Below are 16,698 nucleotides of genomic sequence, written 5' to 3'. Positions count from 1 at the left end.
GCCACTCCTAGATGGGCCAGGTGTTTGTGCCACACACTTGTGTCACTTAGCTTAGTCATCCAGCAACCTCATTGCACCTCTTTTTCTTCTTTGCATTATGTGCTCTTTGGGGCCTAGTTTTTAAAAGTGCTATCCTGTCTGCCACTGCGGTGCCACTCCTAGATGGGCCAGGTGTTTGTGCTGCCCACTTGGGTCTCTTAGCTTAGTCATCCAGCGACCTTGATGCAACCTTTTGGCCTAAAAATAATATTGTGAGGTGTTCAGAATAGAGTGGAAATGAGTGGAAATGAATGTTATTGAGGTTAATAATACCGTATGATCAAAATTACCCCCAAATTCTGTGATTTTAGCTGGTTTTATGTTTTTTTCAAAAATCATCTAGATCCAAAACCAAATCCCATAAGGGTGGTTTTGACAAAACCAATCCAGAGCCTAAACATGAGCGGGGATCCAGATCCAAAACCAAAACACAAAACACAAAAAGTGCCTGCCGCACATCTCTATAATAAACTCTAGATTTTTTTTGTTGCGTCAGGTTAAACTATATCAGTGACATCCGCCTCTGTCTTTTCAATCTATCCTGTCAACTACAGATATGAACTACAGATATTTTCTCCAGATGGAGCGAGTAAAGGAAAACAGACAAGATTGATTACAACCCTAGCTGCGTTTGCAGTCACTTCACTTATTTGCAGTAGATCGACACAACAGGAGCTTTTACTAAAACAGAAGGAGATTTTTTTCTTTCATCTAATTCCCTGATAAATCCAATGGTGAAATGTCATCTGTAACTTTTATTTCCTAAATAAAGAATTACTTATTTTTTTACATGGAATTAAATTGACGCATTGTTCATAATATTATGTTCTAGTGTATTTCTTCAGATTTCCACATATTTATTCTGATACAAATTCAGGTTACGAAAAAGGAAACAAAGAGAAGAGACTCTTGAACAAAAGTATGACACCCAGAGCAGGCTTGTGTCACACCAACCGCCCCACCCCAACCCAAATACACACACACCATGTCCAAACCTTTGTAGGGAGACTTGATCCAAGCCACACAGTTACCACCAATGTGACCCTCACCCATCTCCCCTTTGCTGCTTCTACATAAAATAAATGATCAGTAGCTGCTCTTGGGTAAGCAGGGCTCACAACAGAAATCATAAGATGCAATATATAAATGTTTCTCCCTCCCCACATCCCAGATCCACGGCAGGTACATGTCAGTCACTTGAGAGACTTCCTTACCTACGTGTAGTTTCTCTGCAATGGGCAGATGATGACTTCAGTTAGTAGTCACTAAAGAAAGAATTAATAAAAATAAAAACACAGCGCTTATTAATCCACCAAAAAATCTATACACATATACCACTTCAATAAATGTCAAATCCCTGCAGCTCCTACTGGCGGTGCTGTTCCACCCACTACAAAACAGAATTACAAAAAAGAATTTATAGGAGCGCTGAAAAAATGTCATTCAACTACTAAATAGTAGTTTTATTTAATACATTCATAAGACAAAATAAATATACTTTAAAATTGTGCAATTTGATTCAAGCCCAGGTCCATATCTCTTCAAAAAGCCATCTCAAAAGGCTATATATGTACCAGTCCAACTGACTGTTTGTAACAGACTTGTGTCTCAGTGCTCCAATGGACACCAAATCCCTTTATGTAACAGTTTTTTTCAGTCTCTGTGGTACCACTTAAATTTGTATCCAAGAACGGGGGAGAGCGCTGTGGCTGCCTGAATAACCACAGCGGTATGCTACGACCCCTAGTTTTTGCAGCCGTAATATGGAGAGCTTGTTACTCACGGCTGTCACGGTTGTTCACGGCTGTCACGGCTTTAGCTTCTCTTGCAAGGGGAGTGGACCTCCTTAGCCAGGCACCGCTTCAGCTGTGTCCCCAATCAGAACGGCTCGTCGGCCCGCCATGCAGTCACAAGGAAGATGGTTGGACTATGGGCAGTAGAATCCCAGCAAAAATGCCCTCTTTACGCGTTCTCCGCCATTAGGGCAAGCGGTTTCATCAGAGGAATGTTTACATGTAACTATGGCAACCTTGATTACAGCGTCAACACGCCAGCTGGACGGACCGGCGCGACGTCACTTCCGGTGAGACGGAGTGCAGCGGCCGGGATCCGAGCAGCGTGGGTAACGCCGGCGGGAGGAGTCATTCTGAATTTAAGGTATTTAAACAACACTATATGTCATATGCATTTATCCTGACGACGGGGCTGCGACCCCGAAACGTAGATCATGCGTATTGAATAATAAAAGTCTTAGCACTTTATTTTCACTTATACCAAGTCTCGGAGTGCCGCCCATTCTGTGTTACTATATATATATATATATATATATATATATAATGTTTTTCCTTGGTGCACAATATCCAGTGCCAAACTGTACAGAACCAGTATTGGCAGACTTTGTCTCTGAGGTATGGAATAGGGGTACCTATGAAATACCCTCACACCAAAAAGATCACCCAACAAATAGGAAATCAAAGGTTGAATTAGTATTTAACAGTATTTGAATATTTATTAAAAATACATAAAATAGTATGCAATAGTACGATTACAATATGCAAAAACATAGAAACATCAACGGTTCTTACACAAGTGGTCTAGATGGTAAACAATACCCTCCTTCACCTTAAAAGTGTGACCTCTTGGGGGGTAATGATGCCACTATGTAAGGGCCCGTACTAGATGACCCTACGCTTTTTGTCAGAATCAACTTTTTCAGGGGTTTAAGAATTCGGTAAGGAGCACCCTTTTTAGTTGCTTTAAAAATGATTTCAACTTGTTTAAAAGTAGTACATCTTCAAGTCTTACAGCCTTATTGCATTTAGAGCCAGATGGTACCTGCCTGCACCTTTATTGGTTGCTTCGGACTAGTCCTTACGACTCTTCAAATTATGGCCAAATATGGCTTAGGAATTAATTCTACCAATGCGGAACCTTTTATTCATTGACTGGTAACAGTGTACAAAAATGGCAGTAGCAGGCCTGATGGCCAATTGATATATAAAATCAGGAAATCAGAAAGTCTCGTGTCGACAATAGTAGAGGAGACAAGTCATCTTAGTAAAGACGAATCGAACATTACGTTGACTTTATTAAGTCGTATTCTACTGATATCAATTATTTATCCAAATTAACAAAAAATTGTCCTCAGTATCTCTGAGGGGTTAAAAAAAGACAGTTTATAAGTAAGCTGTCCTCCGTATCTCAGAGCTATCGAAGACAGTTCTAAAGTCCTGTAGTGTCTGTGTATGTCTATTTCCAAATTGGAATTTGATATCAGTAGAAAACTGATATTGTAATTGATATCAGAAGAATACGACTTAATAAAGTCACATTCAGCTCTTTAATTCAGTGATAGACATCCCTATTATATTACACCATTACAAATTTATTTTATACCTTAGAGCACAGGTTCTCAAACTCGGTCCTCAGGACCCCACACAGTGCATGTTTTGCAGGTCTCCTCACAGAATCACAAGTGAAATAATTAGCTCCACCTGTGGACCTTTTAAAATGTGTCAGTGATTCATTAATACACCTGTGCACTTGCTGGGTTACCTGCAAAACATGCACTGTGTGGGGTCCTGAGGACCAAGTTTGAGAATCACTGCCTTAGAGCGATTTAAAATTCATTTCACAATCCAAAAAGCTGATAAAGCTAAATATTTATCTTACTTAAAACCCTTTAAGAGGTCTAAGAACACTGTACGCTATTAACGTATGGAATACCGTAAGGGTACGCACGTTGCATAGCAATCGCTTAGCCGTAGTCGAGACGCTCAAGCGTTACGTTCGCTCACGGCCAAGAGATCACAGGCAGGCCCGCTATTGGCTGCCGACTAACGTAATGATTCGCTATGTCATATGCATTTATCCTGACGACGGGGCTGCGACCCCGAAACGTAGATCATGCGTATTGAATAATAAAAGTCTTAGCACTTTATTTTCACTTATACCAAGTCTCGGAGTGCCGCCCATTCTGTGTTACTATATTTCTGGGATGCAACCTGGAGGGAAGGCACCGCGAGCATAGATTTTTTCCTATCAAGGGCAGGTGAGTGCCGGGTCATTCTGGACTTTATATATATATATACAAATTTAACAGATATAGAGTATGTAAAATGTTTTCGTTACTAATACACATTTATTGTGATATTTTCCAAAAATATCAGATATATTCTTGAAATATATGGTCACCCAGACACATAAAATCATTAAATCGGGCTGGCTATGAGGATGGACGTGCACTAGGAGATCTCCAGTCTGGTGTCCTACCAAAGTGCCTCTCACATACCCCCCAATAAGCTGCTTTCGTCTCCGACCACCCTTATTATCCCCCTCAAGAGGCCTGTAGCAGGATACACTGAGCGGGGGAACTTATATACCTTCCCTCCGGGTTGTGGCCTGTCCTCCCTCCCAAGTCCAGGACCTCAGCTACCCAGGAGACCCGCCGTTGACCTCCGGTGCTGCAGCTCGCGTCCTCCTGCCTCACCTGATCCTCGCGACTCGGACACTGCCACACTAGACGCCGTGGGCTGTAACGGGGGGGCTCCCGCTGTATGAAGGCAGCCTGAAAGACTCCCTGTGGAGTCTGCTGCGGGCGCTTCACTCTGGTGTGTGGCGGCCATCTTTGAGGTGGGCAGAGCAGCTACCACAGTGTTGTGTGTGCTGGGGACAGTGCCCTGCCACCAGTCTTGGGAGATCCCCACTGCTGTGACTGGCCCCCGTGCTCTTGGGGCATAGTGCTGCATATTAACGGGATCGGACAGACACCATCTTTCCCCACGAGCAGATAAGCAGACTTCAGGAGTCACAGTGTAACATTGCTGGTGGGGCTGAGAAAGGAGAGAGAAGTGAAAATTATACCTACTTCAAGATTCAGTGACTTCCCTTCTCGGCTCCTTGAAAGTGGTGTTTTCACTTTTTTCATCTGTCTGACACTTCCAAATGCTGCTTTGTCATCTCTCATCCGCTATATCACTTCAGCCTTGATTATAAAGTGAGACACAGATTCTGTGATCAGTTGGCTCCATCTAGTGGCTGGTCTGAAAATTACAAGTTGCTTCACCACTCACTGATCTTTACCTTTTTTTATGGGGAGGTGCCGGCTCCTCTAATGTCCACCTAATACCTCCCAGGGGAGGGATGGCTGTCACCCTCTGACATGTCTCCTATGCAATGTGACACCGGCTGTGCTTAAACACCCTACCTTGCCTTGAATTTGTTTTGACATTATTTCATGACCGAACTCATACCTCTGTATCCTGCATCCTGCTGTCTCTCCAAGATTTTCTGGGCCTTGGACCTCCTGTTCATACGCCAGGGAGAAGCATGCCTTCTCTTGTTTGTGACAGTACTGCTACTACATCTTTGCCATACAATTTATGCCCCACAAAAGCAGCGGCCTTTCCATGAGTCGAAGGAAACGTAGAGGATCAAAGAGTGTTAACCACCTATTGGAAGCTCTACCTTGTTCTGATCTCCAGCGCTTCCTTAACCTTCCAAAGGACACTGACATGTCTGTCCCATCGACTCTGACCAAACCCACACACTCAGCGAACTCATAGGCCTCCATGGAGGTGAGTGTCCCTTCACATACTTCGGGACAACCTGAGAAACAAGATATGCAGAAAGTCCTCAAACTGCTACAATCATTACCGACTAAAGCAGATATCCATAGTAAAGAAGACTTCACCTCTCTGGAAAACAAGCTTCGAGACGTGGTCCACTCTGAGGTATCGTTGATTAAATCAGAATTGACGCAACTGGGATCTCGTATAGAAACCTTGGAAACCAATGGGGAGAAAACAGATGCTTTCCATAAGAATCTGGTAGATGTGGTGAGGTTACAGGCCGAGGAGATTCATGATTTACGCAACCATTTAGATGATGTAGATAACAGAGGACGCAGGAACAACCTGAGGGTCAAGGGTATCCCAGAGGATATTCCTCAACAAGGCCTACAAGACGTCCTCAATAAAATCTTCAATGAAGTGCTATGAAATGACCCAAATGACTCTATTGTTTTTGATAGGGCGCATAGAGCACTTCCCCCGAAAGGGTTGCAGTCTGAACACCCCAGAGACATCATATGCCGGCTGCATTATTTTACTCAAAAAGATGAAATACTTCGCAAGCTGAGAAACTCTGAGGGCATAGCGTTCAACAGTCAACCTATTCAAGTGTTTCATTACCTCTCATGGCATACCTTACAATCCAGACGGCAAGTTAATCCCCTGACTGATGCCTTGAGGAAGCTTAATATTAAATACAGATGGGGATACCCGTTTAGTCTCACTGCAACCAATGGAGGAAGGACGGCCTCTGTCCATGATCCAGATGACCTTATATCCTTTTGCTTCATCCTGAACATACCGCAGATCCGGTTACCCGAGTGGCAATCTCTACGCTCACAGATTTCTCCCCCACGAGCTCCCGTTGGAGAACCCCCTTTCCAGACGGCTAGGCCATCTTCGTCTCCAAAGAACAGGATTCACTCTCCCTTTCCGGCTGATAAGACTTGAAAGTGGGACTTTAACTTTCTGTATTAGTTTGTCCCTTGCCTCTCCACTCTTTTAATATCAGATGGCTCACGTGAGTATAAATTGTGAAGTTGGCCTCTTGAGAGTGAGATCGGGGTCATATGACTGTGATCCCTTCTCTCGGACATGAACAGGTATTTGGGACTCTCTCCTGGGATGTCTATGTGTTACTCTTTAGGTTAGGTTTATAAGTGAAGGTTGAGGATGTTTTCCTACATGTACATGTTTTATACTTTATATAGAAGAAGAAACCGTCTCATCTAGATACGTCTTTCACTGAAGAACGTTTGCTAGGGTTCGGTTAATTTATCTTAATTTTGTCTCTGCAGCTTCGGTTAATATTATATTCTGGTAGGGTAGAAATTTGATGCTTGGTGTGACTAATGTTTATTTTCAGGTGATCAGACAGAGTTACACAGTAACTCACTGAAATAATCGACATAAGTTGTTTTTTTGTTTTTTGTTGTTTTTTACGCTCCATATGTTAGGACGTGTAGAGTTGACTCTGTTCCTCCCCTGTTGCCCCGAGTGCACCGCATTCTGCAGTCCCAGGCCCTAGTGGCGGAACTAGTTTTTTCCATCTCTATGTTCCCCGGGAGCGGTGTCTTGCTCCTACTTCTTTTCCAAGTATGTTCTAATGCCAAAATTGAAAATGTTCCTTCTCTCTTTTTCTCTACTTTCCTTATCTCACATCTCTGGGTCGGGCAATTTTCACTCTTTCTTATGGAAATTGATTATTGTGTCCTTTATGCATTGGGTCTTATGATAGTTGATATGTACTGTACTGGCTAAACTAAATGTTGTATCAGTTAATGTGAAGGGTCTCAATATCCCTGAGAGGAGGTCGAAGGCCCTTAGGGAGCTGAAGGCCGAAAGGGCGTATTTTGCCTTCATCCAGGAAACCCACTTTAAAGAGTGTGCTGCCCCTTCTCTTGGGAATAGAGATTTACCTTGTAGCTTTTTCTCTAATAATTCTGAAGATAAGACACTGGGTGTTGTTATTCTTATTGCGCGACATGTTGCTATTACTGATGTCACTTGCCGCCAATTGATTCCAGGCAGAGCTATATTGCTAAATTGTAAGATTTCTAACCGTGATTTCACTCTTTTGAATATCTATGCCCTAATAGAGCCCAACCTGTGTTTTTGGACAAAGTATTATCTCTAGCCCAGCCTTACATAGCAGGTGTTTTTATTTTGGGAGGAGATTTTAATTGGGCCCTAGACCCCCCGTCTGGACTCTTCTAACACCTCCCCAAGATTCTCAGATAAACTCCATCGTAAAGTTCGGAGAGCTCTATATAGTTACCAAATGATTGACGCCTGGCGTATACAACATCCCTCCACAAGGGATTACACCTTTTATTCCCACCCTCACAGCGTTTACGGTAGGCTCGATTATATCTTTATTTCGCATAGGTTCTTACATTTGGTCTCTACTACCAACATTGGCCATATCACCTGGACAGACCATGCGCCTGTGTCCTTGAGTGTTACTTTACCGACTTCAACCACAACGTCCTATATATGGAGACTAAATGAGCAGCTACTCCAAGACCCCTACTGTCAACAGCAGATCAGAGATCCGTTAACTGACTATATACTTACCAACGATACGGATGATATTTCCAAAGTGACGGTTTGTGAGGCGCACAAGTGCGTAGTTAGAGGGAAATTTATCCAATTAGGAGTCCTTTTGAAAAAACAACAATTAGCTGCTCGGGAGGCCCTGATCCAAAAAATAAAATAATTAGAACTCTCTCATAAGTCCTCTCTTTCTAATGATACCCTCCATTCTTTATTAAACGCGCGTAAAGAACTTAACTCCCTTATGGGCGATAAAATTAAAATGGACGCCAGTAAGTGTCGAAGTCGATATTTTTTATGGGGAAATAAGCCAGGCAAAATGATTGCAAGGGCACTGCGGGCCCAACGAGCAGCAGGTTTTGTAGCCCAAATCAAATCCCATGATGGTTCTACTTGCAATTAGAGATGAGCGCCTGAAATTTTTCGGGTTTTGTGTTTTGGTTTTGGGTTCGGTTCCGCGGCCGTGTTTTGGGTTCGAACGCGTTTTGGCAAAACCTCACCGAATTTTTTTTGTCGGATTCGGGTGTGTTTTGGATTCGGGTGTTTTTTTCAAAAAACACTAAAAAAACAGCTTAAATCATAGAATTTGGGGGTCATTTTGATCCCAAAGTATTATTAACCTCAAAAACCATAATTTACACTCATTTTCAGTCTATTCTGAATACCTCACACCTCACAATATTATTTTTAGTCGTAAAATTTGCACCGAGGTCGCTGTGTGAGTAAGATAAGCGACCCTAGTGGCCGACACAAACACCGGGCCCATCTAGGAGTGGCACTGCAGTGTCACGCAGGATGTCCCTTCCAAAAAACCCTCCCCAAACAGCACATGACGCAAAGAAAAAAAGAGGCGCAATGAGGTAGCTGTGTGAGTAAGATTAGCGACCCTAGTGGCCGACACAAACACCGGGCCCATCTAGGAGTGGCACTGCAGTGTCACGCAGGATGGCCCTTCCAAAAAACCCTCCCCAAACAGCACATGACGCAAAGAAAAAAAGAGGCGCAATGAGGTAGCTGTGTGAGTAAGATTAGCGACCCTAGTGGCCGACACAAACACCGGGCCCATCTAGGAGTGGCACTGCAGTGTCACGCAGGATGTCCCTTCCAAAAAACCCTCCCCAAACAGCACATGACGCAAAGAAAAAAAGAGGTGCAATGAGGTAGCTGTGTGAGTAAGATTAGCGACCCTAGTGGCCGACACAAACACCGGGCCCATCTAGGAGTGGCACTGCAGTGTCACGCAGGATGTCCCTTCCAAAAAACCCTCCCCAAACAGCACATGACGCAAAGAAAAAAAGAGGCGCAATGAGGTAGCTGACTGTGTGAGTAAGATTAGCGACCCTAGTGGCCGACACAAACACCGGGCCCATCTAGGAGTGGCACTGCAGTGTCACGCAGGATGTCCCTTCCAAAAAACCCTCCCCAATCAGCACATGATGCAAAGAAAAAGAAAAGAAAAAAGAGGTGCAAGATGGAATTGTCCTTGGGCCCTCCCACCCACCCTTATGTTGTATAAACAAAACAGGACATGCACACTTTAACCAACCCATCATTTCAGTGACAGGGTCTGCCACACGACTGTGACTGATATGACGGGTTGGTTTGGACCCCCCCCAAAAAAGAAGCAATTAATCTCTCCTTGCACAAACTGGCTCTACAGAGGCAAGATGTCCACCTCATCTTCACCCTCCGATATATCACCGTGTACATCCCCCTCCTCACAGATTATCAATTCGTCCCCACTGGAATCCACCATCTCAGCTCCCTGTGTACTTTGTGGAGGCAATTGCTGCTGGTCAATGTCTCCGCGGAGGAATTGATTATAATTCATTTTAATGAACATCATCTTCTCCACATTTTCTGGATGTAACCTCGTACGCCGATTGCTGACAAGGTGAGCGGCGGCACTAAACACTCTTTCGGAGTACACACTTGTGGGAGGGCAACTTAGGTAGAATAAAGCCAGTTTGTGCAAGGGCCTCCAAATTGCCTCTTTTTCCTGCCAGTATAAGTACGGACTGTGTGACGTGCCTACTTGGATGCGGTCACTCATATAATCCTCCACCATTCTATCAATGTTGAGAGAATCATATGCAGTGACAGTAGACGACATGTCCGTAATCGTTGTCAGGTCCTTCAGTCCGGACCAGATGTCAGCATCAGCAGTCGCTCCAGACTGCCCTGCATCACCGCCAGCGGGTGGGCTCGGAATTCTGAGCCTTTTCCTCGCACCCCCAGTTGCGGGAGAAAGTGAAGGAGGAGATGTTGACAGGTCGCGTTCCGCTTGACTTGACAATTTTGTCACCAGCAGGTCTTTCAACCCCAGCAGACCTGTGTCTGCCGGAAAGAGAGATCCAAGGTAGGCTTTAAATCTAGGATCGAGCACGGTGGCCAAAATGTAGTGCTCTGATTTCAACAGATTGACCACCCGTGAATCCTTGTTAAGCGAATTAAGGGCTGCATCCACAAGTCCCACATGCCTAGCGGAATCGCTCCCTTTTAGCTCCTTCTTCAATGCCTCCAGCTTCTTCTGCAAAAGCCTGATGAGGGGAATGACCTGACTCAGGCTGGCAGTGTCTGAACTGACTTCACGTGTGGCAAGTTCAAAGGGCATCAGAACCTTGCACAACGTTGAAATCATTCTCCACTGCACTTGAGACAGGTGCATTCCACCTACTATATCGTGCTCAATTGTATAGGCTTGAATGGCCTTTTGCTGCTCCTCCAACCTCTGAAGCATATAGAGGGTTGAATTCCACCTCGTTACCACTTCTTGCTTCAGATGATGGCAGGGCAGGTTCAGTAGTTTTTGGTGGTGCTCCAGTCTTCTGTACGTGGTGCCTGTACGCCGAAAGTGTCCCGCAATTTTTCTGGCCACCGACAGCATCTCTTGCACGCCCCTGTCGTTTTTTAAAAAATTCTGCACCACCAAATTCAAGGTATGTGCAAAACATGGGACGTGCTGGAATTTGCCCATATTTAATGCACACACAATATTGCTGGCGTTGTCCGATGCCACAAATCCACAGGAGAGTCCAATTGGGGTAAGCCATTCCGCGATGATCTTCCTCAGTTGCCGTAAGAGGTTTTCAGCTGTGTGCGTATTCTGGAAAGCGGTGATACAAAGCGTAGCCTGCCTAGGAAAGAGTTGGCGTTTGCGAGATGCTGCTACTGGTGCCGCCGCTGCTGTTCTTGCGGCGGGAGTCCATACATCTACCCAGTGGGCTGTCACAGTCATATAGTCCTGACCCTGCCCTGCTCCACTTGTCCACATGTCCGTGGTTAAGTGGACATTGGGTACAACTGCATTTTTTAGGACACTGGTGAGTCTTTTTCTGACGTCCGTGTACATTCTCGGTATCGCCTGCCTAGAGAAGTGGAACCTAGATGGTATTTGGTAACGGGGGCACACTGCCTCAATAAATTGTCTAGTTCCCTGTGAACTAACGGCGGATACCGGACGCACGTCTAACACCAACATAGTTGTCAAGGACTCAGTTATCCGCTTTGCAGTAGGATGACTGCTGTGATATTTCATCTTCCTCGCAAAGGACTGTTGAACAGTCAATTGCTTACTGGAAGTAGTACAAGTGGGCTTACGACTTCCCCTCTGGGATGACCATCGACTCCCAGCGGCAACAACAGCAGCGCCAGCAGCAGTAGGCGTTACACGCAAGGATGCATCGGAGGAATCCCAGGCAGGAGAGGACTCGTCAGAATTGCCAGTGACATGGCCTGCAGGACTATTGGCATTCCTGGGGAAGGAGGAAATTGACACTGAGGGAGTTGGTGGGGTGGTTTGCGTGAGCTTGGTTACAAGAGGAAGGGATTTACTGGTCAGTGGACTGCTTCCGCTGTCACCCAAAGTTTTTGAACTTGTCACTGACTTATTATGAATGCGCTGCAGGTGACGTATAAGGGAGGATGTTCCGAGGTGGTTAACGTCCTTACCCCTACTTATTACAGCTTGACAAAGGGAACACACGGCTTGACACCTGTTGTCCGCATTTCTGGTGAAATACCTCCACACCGAAGAGCTGATTTTTTTTGGTATTTTCACCTGGCATGTCAACGGCCATATTCCTCCCACGGACAACAGGTGTCTCCCCGGGTGCCTGACTTAAACAAACCACCTCACCATCAGAATCCTCCTGGTCAATTTCCTCCCCAGCGCCAGCAACACCCATATCCTCCTCATCCTGGTGTACTTCAACACTGACATCTTCAATCTGACTATCAGGAACTGGACTGCGGGTGCTCCTTCCAGCACTTGCAGGGGGCGTGCAAATGGTGGAAGGCGCATGCTCTTCACGTCCAGTGTTGGGAAGGTCAGGCATCGCAACCGACACAATTGGACTCTCCTTGTGGATTTGGGATTTCGAAGAATGCACAGTTCTTTGCTGTGCTGCTTTTGCCAGCTTGAGTCTTTTCATTTTTCTAGCGAGAGGCTGAGTGCTTCCATCCTCATGTGAAGCTGAACCACTAGCCATGAACATAGGCCAGGGCCTCAGCCGTTCCTTGCCACTCCGTGTGGTAAATGGCATATTGGCAAGTTTACGCTTCTCCTCCGTCAATTTTATTTTAGGTTTTGGAGTCCTTTTTTTACTGATATTTGGTGTTTTGGATTTGACATGCTCTGTACTATGACATTGGGCATCGGCCTTGGCAGACGACGTTGCTGGCATTTCATCGTCTCGGCCATGACTAGTGGCAGCAGCTTCAGCACGAGGTGGAAGTGGATCTTGATCTTTCCCTAATTTTGGAACCTCAACATTTTTGTTCTCCATATTTTAATAGGCACAACTAAAAGGCACCTCAGGTAAACAATGGAGATGGATGGATTGGATACTAGTATACAATTATGGACGGGCTGCCGAGTGCCGACACAGAGGTAGCCACAGCCGTGAACTACCGCACTGTACTGTGTCTGCTGCTAATATATAGACTGGTTGATAAAGAGATAGTATACTCGTAACTAGTATGTATGTATAAAGAAAGAAAAAAAAACCACGGTTAGGTGGTATATACAATTATGGACGGGCTGCCGAGTGCCGACACAGAGGTAGCCACAGCCGTGAACTACCGCACTGTACTGTGTCTGCTGCTAATATATAGACTGGTTGATAAAGAGATAGTATACTCGTAACTAGTATGTATGTATAAAGAAAGAAAAAAAAACCACGGTTAGGTGGTATATACAATTATGGACGGGCTGCCGAGTGCCAACACAGAGGTAGCCACAGCCGTGAACTACCGCACTGTACTGTGTCTGCTGCTAATATAGACTGGTTGATAAAGAGATAGTATACTCGTAACTAGTATGTATGTATAAAGAAAGAAAAAAAAACCACGGTTAGGTGGTATATACAATTATGGACGGGCTGCCGAGTGCCGACACAGAGGTAGCCACAGCCGTGAACTACCGCACTGTACTGTGTCTGCTGCTAATATATAGACTGGTTGATAAAGAGATAGTATACTCGTAACTAGTATGTATGTATAAAGAAAGAAAAAAAAACCACGGTTAGGTGGTATATACAATTATGGACGGGCTGCCGAGTGCCGACACAGAGGTAGCCACAGCCGTGAACTACCGCACTGTACTGTGTCTGCTGCTAATATATAGACTGGTTGATAAAGAGATAGTATACTCGTAACTAGTATGTATGTATAAAGAAAGAAAAAAAACCACGGTTAGGTGGTATATACAATTATGGACGGGCTGCCGAGTGCCGACACAGAGGTAGCCACAGCCGTGAACTACCGCACTGTACTGTGTCTGCTGCTAATATATAGACTGGTTGATAAAGAGATAGTATACTCGTAACTAGTATGTATGTATAAAGAAAGAAAAAAAAACCACGGTTAGGTGGTATATACAATTATGGACGGGCTGCCGAGTGCCGACACAGAGGTAGCCACAGCCGTGAACTACCGCACTGTACTGTGTCTGCTGCTAATATATAGACTGGTTGATAAAGAGATAGTATACTCGTAACTAGTATGTATGTATAAAGAAAGAAAAAAAAACCACGGTTAGGTGGTATATACAATTATGGACGGGCTGCCGAGTGCCGACACAGAGGTAGCCACAGCCGTGAACTACCGCACTGTACTGTGTCTGCTGCTAATATATAGACTGGTTGATAAAGAGATAGTATACTCGTAACTAGTATGTATGTATAAAGAAAGAAAAAAAAACCACGGTTAGGTGGTATATACAATTATGGACGGGCTGCCGAGTGCCGACACAGAGGTAGCCACAGCCGTGAACTACCGCACTGTACTGTGTCTGCTGCTAATATAGACTGGTTGATAAAGAGATAGTATACTACTAATATTATATATACTGGTGGTCAGGTCACTGGTCACTAGTCACACTGGCAGTGGCACTCCTGCAGCAAAAGTGTGCACTGTTTAATTTTAATATAATATTATGTACTCCTGGCTCCTGCTATAACCTATAACTGGCACTGCAGTAGTGCTCCCCAGTCTCCCCCACAATTATAAGCTGTGTGAGCTGAGCAGTCAGACAGATATATAATATATATAGATGATGCAGCACACTGGCCTGAGCCTGAGCAGTGCACACAGATATGGTATGTGACTGACTGAGTCACTGTGTGTATCGCTTTTTTCAGGCAGAGAACGGATATATTAAATAAACTGCACTGTGTGTCTGGTGGTCACTCACTATATAATATATTATGTACTCCTGGCTCCTGCTATAACCTATAACTGGCACTGCAGTAGTGCTCCCCAGTCTCCCCCACAATTATAAGCTGTGTGAGCTGAGCAGTCAGACAGATATATATAATATTATTTATATATAGATAATAGATGATGCAGCACACTGGCCTGAGCCTGAGCAGTGCACACAGATATGGTATGTGACTGAGTCACTGTGTGCTGTGTATCGTTTTCAGGCAGAGAACGGATTATAAATAAAACTGGTGGTCACTGGTCACTATCAGCAAAACTCTGCACTGTACTGAGTACTCCTAATGCTCCCCAAAATTAGTAAATCAAGTGTCTCTCTAATCTATTCTAAACGGAGAGGACGCCAGCCACGTCCTCTCCCTATCAATCTCAATGCACGTGTGAAAATGGCGGCGACGCGCGGCTCCTTATATAGAATCCGAGTCTCGCGATAGAATCCGAGCCTCGCGAGAATCCGACAGCGTCATGATGACGTTCGGGCGCGCTCGGGTTAACCGAGCAAGGCGGGAAGATCCGAGTCGCTCGGACCCGTGAAAAAAAACATGAAGTTCTGGCGGGTTCGGATTCAGAGAAACCGAACCCGCTCATCTCTACTTGCAATACCACGAAAGATATTGCCGCGGCTTTCCATTCTTTTTACTCCAAGTTATATAACTTACACGCTTCAAATGGGATGGGATCTGACTTACCCAAAAATGATCTGATTAAGGAGTATCTTACAGAAGTTAACTTTCCTACGCTCTCATGGGAGGAGGTGGAAGCATTAGAGGCTCCCTTTAATGCTGAGGAGTTGGAGAAGGTAATAAAATCCACCCCTAATGGCAAAAGCCCAGGCCCTGACAGATTCCCTATTGTATATTATAAAATGTTTACGGACTCCCTCTCCCCTTTGATGCTCCATGCATTTAATCGGATATCTGACAAGTCTCCTTTTACCCCTCAATCGTTACTTGCCCACATTTCAGTTATCCCTAAAGAGGGCAAGGACCCGGCCCAGTGCTCCAGTTATAGGCCCATCTCCCTGTTGAATGTCGACGTTAGGCTCTTTGCTAAATTACTTGCCAACCGCATCAAATGGTTCCTTCCAAATTTGATTAACTCAGATCAGGTTGGTTTGTCCCTGGTCGTGAGGCCAGAGACAACACTACTAAAGTGTTAGATCTTATATATGTGGCATCGGGACACAAGTCCCCGACTATTCTTCTTTCTACAGATGCAGAGAAGGCATTCGACAGGGTAGATTGGGACTTTCTTCTAGGAGTTCTGGAGCACTTGGGCTTGGGTCCAGTTGGTCTCCAAAAAATCCGAGCCTGGTACACTAACCCCTCTGCCCGTGTCTGTATCAACGGAGAGCTCTCGGAACCAATATGTATTTCGAATGGCACTTGTGAAGGATCATCGATATTTGCGTCTGCTTAGCGCCACTGATAAGGTGCGCATGCGCAAGACTGTGCTTGCGCACATTAAGAAATACACTGGGAATAAATCAGCTGTATATAGAACAAAAGAAATATACTGTATTGATCGTAACATGAGCTACAGTAATACAAAGAACAGGAAATGACACCTAGCCAGCCATGGACCTTATGTCCCACTTCCAAGCCATGTGCAGCTGTGGGGGAAGGTTGGTGAAGTGCATGCTGGGAAAGGTTATATAAAGCCCCCTCACCCAAAAGCAAGCTCTCTTTTCCTGACACTACAATACAGGACACAACACTGACCTGGCTTCTGGAAATCCACTCAACAAAACACTTTCTTTGAAGGTAACCATACTTCTGACTATACTATAACACACTCTACCTTTATTTACCTC

This window comes from Pseudophryne corroboree, chromosome 5, assembly GCF_028390025.1.
Source record: "Pseudophryne corroboree isolate aPseCor3 chromosome 5, aPseCor3.hap2, whole genome shotgun sequence".
Classification (NCBI taxonomy): Eukaryota; Metazoa; Chordata; class Amphibia; order Anura; family Myobatrachidae; genus Pseudophryne; species Pseudophryne corroboree.
Note: the sequence above shows the minus strand (reverse complement) of the source record.